We start from the raw sequence: 13,758 nt of genomic DNA, 5'->3' as shown, positions 1-13,758 counted from the left end.
GCGATACCCTGCATGGCTATGAACTAGATGGTTACCCAGCTGGTAGGTAGAGGGCTGGAGAGGCGCCTGAGTCCTCCCCCTCCTACCCCCTCCCCAGCTCTGCCACACACACCCCTCCTCATTCCCATTCACTCCTTCCTTCTCTCTCTTTCTCTCATTAATTCTAACAAGCTTTTCCAGCACAGGGTGGCTCCAGGGAGGGCTGAATCACTCGGTGTCTCTTAACACTCTACTTAAAAATTACTCCACTGTCAACACAACCCAAACCCTGAAATGTTCCCCGGGTGCAGGAAATCACAGCTGGAGGAAGGGGCTTGATTCATGGTTTGTGCGAAGGGGTGTGTGTGTGTGTGTTGTTGGGTGTTCCCCCCTTTCAGAAGAAATATGAAGAACAGGAGCTGGTTGGAGAAAGAAGCACCCCCGGCCAAAGATCAGAACGTCAGCAGCCTCTTCCTGGGACCTCCTCCTGGTGGCTGCGGAGGGTGGAGGCTCCTTCCCCTCCGTTTCCTCTGGGAAGGGGGTGGGTGGGACCCCCAGAACGGCCTCTTGAGCACAATCAGCCGCTCAACCACGACATGTTTGGGGGGTGAGCTTTCTGGCCCACACAAAGAGGGGAGGCTTCCCTCCCCACGGAGGAGCCAAGCCAGGACTTTCCCAGAGGAGATGGCAAGGGCCTCGTGGCGCAGTGGTTAAAACGCTGCACTGCAGCTAAAACTGTGCTCACGACCTGGGGTTCAAATCCCAGGTAGCCGGCTCAAGGTTGACTCAGCCTTCTATCCTTCCGAGGTCAGTAAAATGAGTACCCAGCTCGCTGGGGGAGGGGGCAATGTGTACCCTGTATAATTAAATTGTAAACCGCCCGGAGAGTGCTGTAGTGCTATGGGGCGGTATATAAGTCCAATAAAATAAATAAATAAATAAATAAATAAATAAATAAATAAGGGCGCTCAGGACTGCCAGCCGTTCACCGGGTTGGGCCAGGGATTGTACAAGTTGCTTTTAAATCCCAGAATCCCCTGGACCTCATGGTCAGAGGGACGGCCCGGGCCCTGCTGACTGGGGTGTCTTTGGAGTGAGGTGGAGGCCACGTGAGTGAGGAGGTTGGAGCGAGGATGAGGTGTCCTTCCAGAGATCCAGGATTCGAGAAATCCCCACCCCCTCCCCCTCCCTGGCCTCTCCCCTCATGTCTCCCCTCATGTCCTGCCCACAGAGCTGGCTTGACCCATTCCTGCCAGCGCTCGCTGTCCTGGGTGAGGCCTGAGCGGAGAGTGACCGTAGGCGTTGGAATCCGTCACAGGGGAAACTGAGGCAGAGATGTGAGCCACAATACACACCCCACGACAGGAGGGGGACCTGCCCACGATCACCCCACAGTCGGCCCCGGTGGAAAGGTCTTCCCAGCTGGCCAAAGTGGGCAGGCGCCTGGAGCACCGTGAAAGGGGGCAGGGAGACCACAGGCAAGGGGGCAGCGGCAAAAGGCTGGGCCAGGCCGGCGGGTGAGCACCACTGCAGGGTGCAGGGGATCAATGATGAGTCTGGAACGCCACCCACATGTAGGCCACACGACCCACACTCCAAAGCTCGCATGAGGGAAGGGGGAGCATGTGGAGCTGGGGGGCAGATTCCTCCCCCCCAGGATCTGAGGATAAGGCACACGACTGCTGAAGGCAGACCCACTTACCCCATTTCAGCTGGGTCTCTGCAGGGCCACCCAGAGCAAAAAAGGGGTCCATAGGCACCCTCTCTTGCCTGCCTGGCAAAGCCCACGTCCTCCAGACAGGGAGGGAGTGTTTGCTTTGGCTGCCCCCCCGCCCTCGTCAGGCTCTGCTTCACTGCTTTCGGCCGGCTGGCGCACTGGCAAAGGTCTCTCTTTCTCCCCTGTTTCCGTGTCCGCATTACAAAGCTTTACTGCTCCTAATCTGTTCCAATTACCCGCCCAGCCAGCCAGATGGAGTGGGCAGCCACGCTACGGACATGCAGGGCATGTGCGAAGGACAGGCCGGCCGGCCGAGGGACGCAGCCTGGGCTGGAAGCGAAGAGGCCCCCCCGGACACGCAGAAGGGGAGCCTCCCCAAGCAGTCTGCACAGCCAGGAAGAGGCGCCTCGCTTCCCGCAGGGGCCCACCAGACACCAGCTGAGGGGTGGGGTGGGGTGGTGGAAACCATGGTCCCCTCCCTTGGGCATTCAGTCGCCCTCTTCTCTGTGCCCCCCACTCCGCCCCCAGCAGAAGAGAGGAGGGCGTAGCCACGCAACAGACCGTCTTGACCTCATGGGTCTTAGCCGAACGTCCTTGTCCAAACGTCACCCAAGATCCAAGGGAAATTGTTTCCGAAGGTGCCGACCAAGACCGTGTTTTAATTAATAGGCGGCTGTCACCGCTCAGGTTCACTTGGGCCCCTGTTACAAATTTCAAGCAGCCCCTCTGCCCCTTCTCGCCCCCCAACAGCCCTCTGGCCCAATCACGGCCCTTCACCGCCACCTCCGGGGCTAATTAATTATTGATTTGTTCCAGCTAAAATAACTGGTCCATCGATTGAGTATGAAACAGGGGAAATTAAAGGGATTAAAAAAACAAATTACATACACACACCAAAAAACTTCCTTTAACTCTCTCTCCCCCCCCCTTTCTTTCCTTTTTTCTTTCCTGCCCGCAAAGTGTTTCAAAAATAACAATGAAAACAAGACTTTATATTTGCCTTTGCCAGGGACTCTGGTTAATCACCCATCCCTGGGATCCGCTTGGCTCCGTTCGTGCAATATCTCCACGTTCCCCAGGGCTTTTCAGGATTTAATTCGACAATCCCCCACCTCCTGAGGCTGAAGTTAAAGAGTGTTAATTAATAGCAGTATTTGTATAATTCTTTTCCAACATGCTCCAGGTTCGTCACACATGTTATCACGGCAAGCCTTGTAAGGTTGCCTGGAACCGATTTTACTATCCCCTCGGCTGCGGCGCCCGTCTCAGGCGGGGCCGCCCAGGACTAGCAAGGGCCCAGCTTCTCTGGGACCGGAGGCCAGAAACGCTGCCGTCTTCACATCTCCTGCTCATCATCACCACATCTGGGGATGCTCCATCCATTCCAACTCAGTTCGGGGAGGATTTTAGCCCTTCCTCTCTCTCTCTCTCTTTTCTGAAATATAATCTTATTCAACTGAACAAGAGCCAACCTTTATTCCTATATTTTTAATGAACATCAAGAAGATAGTACGAATTTAGGTGCTCATCCTGTTTCTCCATCACACTGTTTGAGTTTTGCGCATGCACATGCGTACTCCATGTCCTTCCAGCTGTGTCCACACAAAAACACTTTAGCAGTTCTTGGAAGTAACAATTGGCTTCCTTGTTTGGGTTGCAAGATTGTAGACACTTTACATCTCAAAAGCAAGGTGACCAGTACTTGTGAAGTTACTGTTTCAGGCACTGAGTTTTCTCGTTCCTTCCAAATGTTACCTTCATTTTAAAGACACTTTTAGAGAATGTTTGATAGGACTTTTCAATGCTTTCTATCGCATTGTAGTCCAAGACATGCGGGTTGGGTGGGTGGGAGAGACAAAGGGAAATAAGTGTTGCTTTGAATTATCTTCAGTATTTTCCTCCAAGTACTTTGAAAGTGGGAGAAGAAAGTGGCAAAGCAAGCCTATAGTTGAACATTAAGAAGACAAAAATCATGATTGCCGAAGAACTACACAACTTTAATGTTGACAATGAAGGAATTGAAATAGATATTTTGTATACCTTTGTTCATCCATCAATCCAAATGGAGACTGCAGCCAAGAAATAAGAAGCAGACTGAGATTCGGAAGGGAAACCATGATGGAATTACAAAAGATCATCAAGTGTAAAGATGTGTCATCGGAGACCAAGATCATGCACACTCTTGCTTTTTGAAGCACTGTGTACAGGTGTGAAAGGTGGACCATAAACTGACTAGAAAGAAAGAAAGAAAGAGAGAGAAAGAAAGAAAGAAAGAAAGAAAGAAAGAAAGAAAGAAAGAAAGAAAGAAAGAAAGAAAGAAAGAAAGAGAAAGATATGCTATTGAAACCCTGGATGGCCAGAAAGACAAACAAGTGGATCCTGGATCAAATCAAGTCTGAACTATATCTTGGGAGGCAAAACTGTTGAAACCGAGGCTGTCCTACTTTGAGCACACCATGAGAAGGCAGGATTCTCTGAAAAAAGACCACAATGCTGAGAAAGGTGGAAGGTCAGGAGGAAAAGAGACAAACCATACACAAGATGGACTGACTTCCAAAAGGATGCCACCGGCTTGAGCTTGTAAAAGCTGAGCAGGGCTCTTGAGCAGAGGTCGTTTGGGAGACCTCTTTCTTTCTTTCTTTCTTTCTTTCTTTCTTTCTTAGATGTGTATATCCCCCCCCAATTAGTGCAATGCATTCTTCTGACCGGTTTACAACAAAATAAAAACAGAATAACATAGATTAAATAAATCAGGTAAATGAACACAAAATAGAGAAAACTCCAAGAGGCATAAATTGATTCATTCACTCATCTGTGGGGTCACCATAATTTGGGGGGCAACTTGACAGCAGGTAACAATTTTGAAAGTGTAATAGCAAAATCGGCCTCTAGAGGGATACAGAGAGCACTTCCCTTCATTTTTCTGGCCTGCTGTTGAGGACAATACAAGGCATTAATAAGGAACAGCAAAAAGAAAGGCCATTTCTGAACCAAGCAAAGATAAGAAAAAGATCATCCAGCTGCTTCAAAGTAATGAGTAAAGAAGTCCATTTTTTAAAAAGGAGACACTTTTTTTGTCTTTTTCTTTTTCATTTGCTTTTGTTTTGTTTCTTCTCTGATCAGCTTAAAAAAAACACATCCAAGCAATTCATTTGGTTTGAACTCTTGCATCCAGGAGCTAAACTGTGCAGGATTCTTCCTTTTCTCTCAGTTCCTTCAAAAGGAATCCTTTGAAGTCAATTTTTAAAACCTGCATTTAAAAACAGAGAAAGACAGAGCAAGTATGAACCGTGCAATTTTGCGAAAAATGAAAAAAACAAAAAAGAGAAAGTGGGGTTTTGACCCCCTTCCCCAACACACAAATGTTGTCCTGGGACATTCACAGAATGCCAGAATTGGGGGCACAACTTGGAAACCTCTTTGCTTCCAAAACTTCCCCACCTTTTTGGAAAGGGAAAAAAAGCCAGAATAGCCTCCCTGCCCCGTCTGCTGGCTCTAAGCGCTAGACCCCACTCCCTTCCCCATGTGCAGAAGAAAGAAAGAACTCGTGGCGAGACAAACGGCTTCCTGCTCAACTCAATAACATCTAAGGCAATTCTCTCTTGCTTTCCCGGCGCAGCCCTGCTGGGCGTTCTCTTTTCCAGGAGGAATCTCTTTGGAGCCTCACAGCTTATTTGAAAGGCTCACACCTTCCACCCCCCAGGCTGTTTCTCCTGCCAGGCTTGGACTCTTTGGGGGGAGTGGGGGAAGGAATGGGGAGGGGGCACCTTGGACTGGGTGCTTGCGAATTAAAAGCAATCATTTCTATTTGCTTTTTAAAGAAATTAATTAACCCGTGACATTAACCGAGAGGGAAATTCAGCTGGGGCTTGATTTAATTTGAAGGGAGACTCCCTTTGAAGTCCTAAGTGAAGGGAGAAAAAAAGGTGAATGAAAAGGAGAGAATGAGGAAGCTGGGGGGGGGGGCTGGGTTGGATGGCGTGAGGGGAGGGAGCAAAAAAGGGTGTGTTTGTGTATGTGAAATTCTGGAGAACCAACGCTCAGAGCTGGAAACCATAAGTATATTGTGGTGGTGGTGGTGGTGAGATTGTGCCTGCTTGTCTGACTGTCTGTATAGGCTTGCCCCAAATACTGTGGGAAAGGCAAGGCCCTCTGCACATGCTTAAGGGACACACAGCCTCTGTTTTGTTCTTGTCGTCAAAGCTGGAAGCAACCAAGATTCAGTGAAGGATCTACACTGGAGAGCCAGTGCAGGGTGGTGGTTAGTGCATCATCCTTAGACTCAATGTTGTCGCTTTGCCATGCTGTGCTATTTAGTCACTTTTGATTGAATGGTAACCCTATGAATGAGAAGACTCCCTGGAAAAGACCTTGATGTTGGGAAAGTGTGAAGGCAAGAGGAGAAGGGGATGACAGAGGACGAGATGGATGGAGAAGGTCACCGAAGTGACCAACATGAATTGGACCCAACTCCGGGAGGCCGTGGAAGACAGGAGGGCCTGGCGTGCTCTTGTCCGTGGGGGTCACGAAGAGTTGGACACGACTAAACGACTCAACAGCAACAACATGAATGGCCTGCCCCTCAGCAGCCCCTGCTCAGGAAATGCAGCCTGAAGGCCATGGCTTCCTTCAGGGCGTCGATCCACCCCACGTTGGGTCTCCCTCTTTCCCCTGCTGCCCTCAACTCTTTCCAGCAGGTCTGTCTTTTCCAGGGAGTCTTGTCCTCTCACCATGTGCCCAGAGTCACCTCATTTTTGTCCCTTTTGCCTCTAGGAAGACTTGCTCAGGGACCCATTTGTTAGTTTTCCTGGCAGTCCCGGGGATCTGCCAAGCTCTCCTCCTCCAGGAACCATATTCCCAATGGATCTTGTGTGGGGGGGGGAGGGTCAGTACTAAGAGCTCTCTTTTGATACTGGAAAGGGACTACCCATTGGCACCAGGCGGGAACGCTCTGACCCTAGAGCACCACCAGATGTGACTGATCAGCCTCTTCCAGAACGTGGAATGGGGATAACAAAGGGGACTGGGTCCATGGAGATTGACTGGAGGATGAAGAGGGGAAAAGAGGGTGGGTGGTGGTCTCGGTGGCCCCTCTTGAGCTCACAGGAGGAAAGGTGGGATGGAAATGTGGCCTCTGAATAAATAAGAAATAAACCAGAGGAAAAAATGAATTCTCTTCAGGCCGATGCAAAATTCGGGAAGAGGCTGAGGTCTGGGAGTGACGAGGCTGCTGAACACTGACAGGCAGACATTTCTCAAAATGCACCCCCAAGGGAGGCCAAGGCTCGCAGTCCTGTTAAGGATGCAGGAGATGCAGGAGGCAGTTTTGGCTTCTTACAAGGCCAAGTGCCTCCGGTCTCTCGGCTCCTAAGTCTCCCCACCCTGAAAATGGCAAGCAAGAAAGCAAGCATGGACATGTTTGATCCAGCAGCGCCCCCTGCTGCCTCGCCTGGGAATCTCACTGGGAAAGAGAGGCAGGGTGGCTGGAGTTAAAGAGAGGAGAGAGATTTTTGAAAATGCCCTGACTCTTCCCTGGAATTAGATTGCCCCTATTTCTGTTTCTTTATTCAGTAAGGTGTTTAACTTTTTCTTTTTAAAAAGACCATTCCCTATGGTTTGTGATAGATGTAGACGTGAGGAATAAATACTGAGATCAAAACTCAATTTTGCAGGCTTAAATGGTTAATGGAAGCCATTGGCTTAACCATGTATCCGCCAGGCTTAGCTGAAAGGGTCAGCATGATCCCCCCCTGACATTGCTCTCTGAGCATCCCCAGGTGGTTCGCGTGCCCTGCTCATCTGTGGCTCTGTGCCCTTCAGTCCCTTCTGGTTCAGGAACTGGATGCTCTGAGGGTAGTTTCCCCCCTTGTCTCTCATGCGTGCACACTCCCCGGAGAACTTCTGCCAGGCTTCTCCTACACAGGCACTCGAAACGCCTGGAGGCAGGGCCAGCCTCCCTACCTGGGCTCTGCGTGTTCGCAGTCTTGCCGGAGCAAGAACAGAAGAACATCCAGCGTCTTCTGCATGGTTGGTTCCTGGTGTCTTTTATGCAAAGGGAACCTACATGCATTTCAAATGCACAGAGTAAGAATGTGTGGTGGCTGTTTCACACTCTTCCTGCTGTGGGCCACCAGAGGTCAGTGCGCCCCTACGGCTGGCGCCATTTGCACCGAGGAAGCCTTTTGGGCAAATTGGTGTGATTTTCCAGAATCTAAGCTCTCCCACTGCCTTCTGAGTGCCCCTTTCTAGACTCCTTTTGTGCCCATCTCCAGGCGAAGGGGAGAACATGTATTTCAGGAATGTGCAGAGTGCTCCTCCCTCACTATTGCCCCTTGCACAGATCCTGAGCAGAATGTGGGTGTACTCTTCCAAATCCAGCAGTGCACTGTTTTAGCTCAACGAAAGAGTACCGTGCTCTGCATCCAAAAGCTTGCCGGATCAGCCCCCAGCACCTGCAGGTAAAACTGAGTGCAGGCGACAGGTGTGATGAAAGGCGCCTCTTTGCCCGGGACCAGCAAGAGCTGCTCACAGTCAGAGTCGTTGACATCCTCCTGAAGAGACAGGCTGTGCTTGAGAACACATGTTAACGTGCATATATCGGCATCGCCACTTGGATCCATAAATCTGTGGGGGAAGCAGCCGTGGCGGGAGGCCTAGGCGCCTCTGCTTGTCTTCGGCCCTCTTAAACACGTTCAGAATATTGAAAATAGACTCTCCAGGTGAAGACGGAGTCTTACTCTACCCCACTCACAGAGATGAGGCTTGAGATGGTTTGGTACCTGTGGCAGAAGAATCCTTTTGTGGAAAACAAACAAATATTCAGCGCGGACCTTCTGGGTTTGTTTCTCTTTTTACAGCATCTTAAAATTGGCCACATAATCCAGTAGTTTTTCCAGCTGCTTTAGAATCAAGCCAGCTGCGCTCCAGAAGGCAAAACTGCCACTCAAGTCTCTAGACCTCAGCACTCACATTTCCTAACCTGAAAAGGGGCAGCAGAAGGTGCCTGCTTGAAGGTGAGGATGCCAACAGGCTGGCATGTCAGAGATGGATTCCATTCATGGCCGCCTGCAAGTCAAACGAGGCAGCCTTGAAGTCCTTCGGGACGCAGAGTTTCTGGCGGCCGCCAATCAATCAGCCAGCTGTGTGAAGATCTTCACAGCGCCAGCCGCTCCTCCGATCGATGGCACCCTAATAAAGACTCCCCTGTCATCCATCTTCGTTGCCCGCGCCACCTGACACACCGCCATGCGCTCCATCGTGAACGGCTCCCGAGGCATCAGGACTTCCTTTGCACGGAGAGACGGACTGGCATGGCTCACCTGCCAGGCTCCGAATCGTGTGTGTGTTGCCAAGGTCATGCTGCCCGCGGGTCTTCCTCTCCCCTCACAACCGCTTCTGGGGTCCAGCCATTTTTACTTTTGTTCTGAGCTTCTGGCTTTCCCTCTTGCATGCCTGGAAAAGGCCCTTCAGGTCACGAGCGTCCGTACCCCTGAGAGGGAAGTTGGATCCATTGATTCAGGCCCACCATTTTAATTTCTGGATGGCTCACTGGGGAGAAAAAAAGGACAAAGGCCAGCCTAAGAGCCCTGGACCCGCTCCCCCAACCTGCCCTTTCCGGGCTGATCCCCTCTTCTTCACCTTCCCCAAAACAGCTTCCATTTCTAAAAGGAAGTATTTTCATCAGCGCCAGCAGGAGGGAAGATGGTGTGGTTGCCTAGCAACTGGGGTGCTGGAGCCAGTGGGCTTATTTGGGTCAGCCTAGTCCACTGGGAGCCCATCTGGGGGTTGCTAAGGCAACAGTGATGCTCTTCCTCCTCCTCTCATCACCCCCCCCAAGTGGGAAATCAGGCCCAAGGCTCTGCGGACGGAATGAGGTCTCAGGACAAATGAATTGGGCCTTCCACGGGCTGGGGCACCACCTACACAAGGCAGGAGGGGTGGGTTTGCCAGCCCCAGAGGTCTCTCCTTCTCTGAGAAGCTCCTCTGGGGCAGGGTCTGCCTCTGAACAGAGGAGATAAAAAGACAGAACGAGGACCGAGGCTCAAGCCAGCTGAACATGCACAGAGTGCACCTCTCTCTCACCACCAGCATGGACCTGTGACTTTCCCCGCAGGAGAGCTTTCCGCGTCTCCCTCTTTTTCTCACAGGAGCTAATGGATGGTGAGATTTGCAAAAGTCGAAAGATTTATATGATTGGAAGAGAAACCAGAGTTTGCAACACAGTGATTCGTGTCTGCTGTGCTTTCCGCAAACAAACCTCTTTTCATCACCACACCCGAGTACGTAAAGCGCTGTGGGGCATGTGCAGAGTGCCTTTCCCTTTCCCACAGCAATCACGGCCCACCCACAACCAGGGTGAGGAAGATGTTCATTTCTCCCCCAGAAGACTGGATTGCAGGCCGGCCTGGAGCCTGTCGGGTTCAGCCATCCCGATGTGCAAAGCAGAAGCCCTTCCTTGAGGAATTTAGCAGGATTCTGGATGGCTTTTTTTTTTTTTTTTTTTTTTTTTTTTTTGCAACCCACACACCGACCATGCTCCTTTGTGTGTGTGCATGCGCAGGTAGGAGGAGGGAGGGAAGGAAGGAAGACAAGGCTTGTCAGTCATGGAGTAGCCCCTGTGATGGGGCTGGAGGAGCGTCTTCTTTTCCCTCCAAGGAAAGCAGCCCCCCCCCGATATTTTTATCTGGATCTCCATGGCAACAGCAGCTCACATACTCTATATGGCACCCTGTCTTTTTCCTTTCCTTCCTTCTTTCAGAGGTCTGATAGCCTGGTAGGCAGTAAAACGGAACTTCTGTCACTGTGAACCTTGGGCTCTGCGAGTCCCTCAAAACTGATGCCAAAGTTCAGCAGCGATTCCTTGGGGGAGCGCGTGCCCACATTTTGCACGATCCCACTACTGTGTAACAGATCCACTCAGGGTTCCCAAGGGAAACACACTGTTCTTCTCACTCAAAACCTAGACAAAAAGTTCTGCAAAATTCTTGCAGTGAAAAGAGTACTGTTGGTTTTGGGGTGACAGGCAGGACCCCAAATGCAGAGGGCATCATTAGAAGCAGAAGTCCCTTAAGACAGAAAGACTGTTCCTTAGAAAAACAAGGACTGGCTCTTGCTTTCTAATTGGTCACTGGGAGATGAGCAGATTTCTTTCCAGCCCGGTGGCCCTGAAAGGTTTGTGTGCCTTGAAGGATAAGATGGTAATAACAGGAGGAAATAGTTTTGATTTAATGGGTGGCCTGACCTTCAGTTACACCATTAAAACCTAGTGCTTGTGCTGCAAAATTTTACTGAGCTGCTGAAAAATTTGGCAGAGCTTTGAGGGGACCCCAAATGTTACATGTTCTGCAGTAAAGGAACCTCAAGAAGAAGAGTATGCCCTTGGTGGGCTGGGTAGGCTGAATCCACATGCTTAAGAGGTAAGAGGGCAGGATCCGTCACCCACTGAATTGTGTGTAAGGTAGTGGCCATTTTCCTGGGACCACCAACCCTTAGCAGCAGCAGCAGCAGTATTGTGGCACGAGGTGAACCTTTTATCCAAGGCCCAGGGGAGAGAGTATCTGAGGAAAGGATCAGGGTCCTGGGTTCAAGTCTTCCACCGTCAGCAGCTTTCCTGTGCGTGGCATCACCCACGCCTCTCTTCTTCAATTCCTCATCTCCCAGGAATAAATCAGGTGGGCCAGGCTCTATGACAGAGACGTCTCTGTCTCCGCAGAGGCCTAGAATTTTCTACTGCTCCTAAACGGAGCTGAATAGAACATGAGAACTTCTGGATAACTAATTTAGGCGTCTGGCTGATAATGATGATGATGATGACCAGAACACTATTGCAGAATCTGCAAAAAGAAGAACCACGAGAAATCTCACTGTTAAAATAAAAATGAGCCAAGGCATGTATTTCTAAAAGGTGGCATTAGTGTGCAATGGTTACAGCCCTAAATTGGGCACAGGGTGGGTCACCTGTGCTTGAATTCTTTAGACTGAATCCTCAAAATAAAAAGTGTGCTAGTCCTTGTTGTTCTGGGCCAGCTGCTTTCACACGAACACACACACACACACACACACACACACACACACACACACACACACACACACACACACACACACACACACACACACACACCGAGAAGCCTTGAATGTTTGGCTAAACAGAAAAGCAGCTTCTCGCTCTCTCTCCATCAGGCAAAGCCCACCGTTCCTGCCACTCAGCGCCTCCCACGTTCTGTCACAGCCAGAAAGCACTGCCCAAGATGATTTACAAGGGAGTTATTCTTTGGGTGCCCCAGTTGCAGAGCGGGCAGGTAGAGAGAAGTTTGGGCTCTGCTGTGCTCCACAGACGTTCAAGAATCCATTCCCCAACAGGTAGGTGTGGGTGGGTGTTCACATAAACACACGTGCGCACACATGGTTCAGCTGCAGCAACCTGGCGTTCCTTCTGTGTTGCGTGCTGCTTCAGGTGCTTCCTATTAAATCTGGATATTTAAAAAACAAAACAACCTTATAGCCAATGTTTTCCCTTGGGACAAAAGACCAGGATGTTTGATACTCCAGGACGGAGAATTTCAGAAGGTTCTGTGGCTGTGTACTGCTGGCAGTCAAAAAAGGATGATGCTTATCATAGGACCCTGGGGCGGGGTGAGGGCTCAAGGCTCTGTGCGCAGAAAATATCCCTGGTGGATCGTGCCCTTTTGATGATGCTTCCCCTGCAACCGCCATCCTCACCCCCCTTCCATCCCAAGACAATATGTCGCTGTGTTTACTGCCTGCAGACCTCCAAAAATATATACGGACAGGCTTCCAGCAGAGAAAACAGTTGTAAATTTCTCTGCAAGTTAAAAAAAAAAATTAAGCCATAAAACCAGTGCCAGTAAATTTACTGGTTCTCCCTGTCTATTAATGCTCACCTTTTCCTCCCCTTTCAAATGCAATGAATTATAATGATAGCAAAATAATAAACATTTGAGCAGCTATTGAGGCCTGACTAATAATTACTTGGTACAAAAATGCCATTAAATCTGTTTCCCAGTTTTAGTTTCTTTTTTTTGTTTAAAGGCAGGACCGAGAAGACCAATCAGTTTCTTATTCTCTAACGTAACAAAGGGCCCCTTCTTCAGATCACTGGCTTTTTGGGACTGAGGGTGTGTACAAGGGCAGGTTCACCCGGTTCAAATTCTGCAAGCCTCCTCAAGTGTAAACAGCCGTCAGCTTTGTTTGTTTGTTTGTTTTTCTTCTTCTCCTGGGTGACCACGGAATATATTCCGCGAGCTGTTGTTGAAGAGAAGTAACTTTCTGAAGCGGTTTCCTGATTTCTATGGCTTCTCGTTGGGAACCCTCTGTGCTCTCGGTCCTGCAGGCCCATCTCTGTGCAGGATCCATCCAGGGCTTCTGCTCACCCAGCCTAGTTTCTAGAAGTCCAGCTGGCTTTTAAAAAAATATTTTCCAAGCTGCCACATGGCTTCCTTTGGCAGCCGGGTCCTCAGGTCACCTGCTGCTGACCCGACCCCAGCTCCTTGCCCACCTGGGCTTGATGGATGGATGGCATCTTTGGGGTCTGACCCCCCACCCCACCCCCACCCCCTCCACACACCTCTGCCTATTTCTGGGAAGATTTCTGTCCTCCCCAGTCCTGGTGTGCAGTCTGTGTGTGTTTGCCAAGGACCTGCCTCCTGTGCTGTGCAGAGCAAGCGGGACGGAAGATGCATTTCGGCTGTCAAGAGAGACGTGCGGTGCAACCACTGAGAGACAAAAGCACCAGCAAGAAGCCACGCGGAGGAGGTGACGGCTCCTCTGGCGTGAGAGATGGAGGGCGAAGGTGGCAGCCGGGGTGAAGGAACGGCCTGCTTCCTCCTCCTCTCCGTTCCCCCAAGGCTTTCCGGCAAGGCTCACTGCAGCCATACCAGCGCAAAGGTCCTTCTCGTTGTTTTGGAAACGTGACTTTATTTTCACTCTGGGCTTCAGTCCCCAAAAGCGGACGCCGAATAAAGCTTGCAAGGTGCCTCAAGAGTCTTTGTGGCTTTGTGTCGGCAGGTAACTACGTTCCTGGTGACTCTTTGCTTCCAGGCTGC

General features: G+C 50.4%; 1 long non-coding RNA gene across 1 annotated transcript; it reads right to left on the bottom strand.

Annotated features, from left to right (window-relative positions):
* Positions 1–3,152: 3,152 nt before the first annotated feature.
* On the bottom strand, positions 3,153–13,281 carry LOC144584234 (uncharacterized). Its single transcript, XR_013538360.1, has 2 exons — positions 8,226–13,281; positions 3,153–4,946 (listed from the first exon to the last, which is right to left on the bottom strand). It is a non-coding gene; the product is annotated as an uncharacterized LOC144584234 (long non-coding RNA).
* Between the last annotated feature and the right edge of the window lie 477 nt (positions 13,282–13,758).

Source organism: Pogona vitticeps, chromosome 9 (assembly GCF_051106095.1).
Source record: "Pogona vitticeps strain Pit_001003342236 chromosome 9, PviZW2.1, whole genome shotgun sequence".
NCBI classification, from domain to species: domain Eukaryota; kingdom Metazoa; phylum Chordata; class Lepidosauria; order Squamata; family Agamidae; genus Pogona; species Pogona vitticeps.
This window is presented reverse-complemented; position numbering and strand designations above follow the sequence as displayed.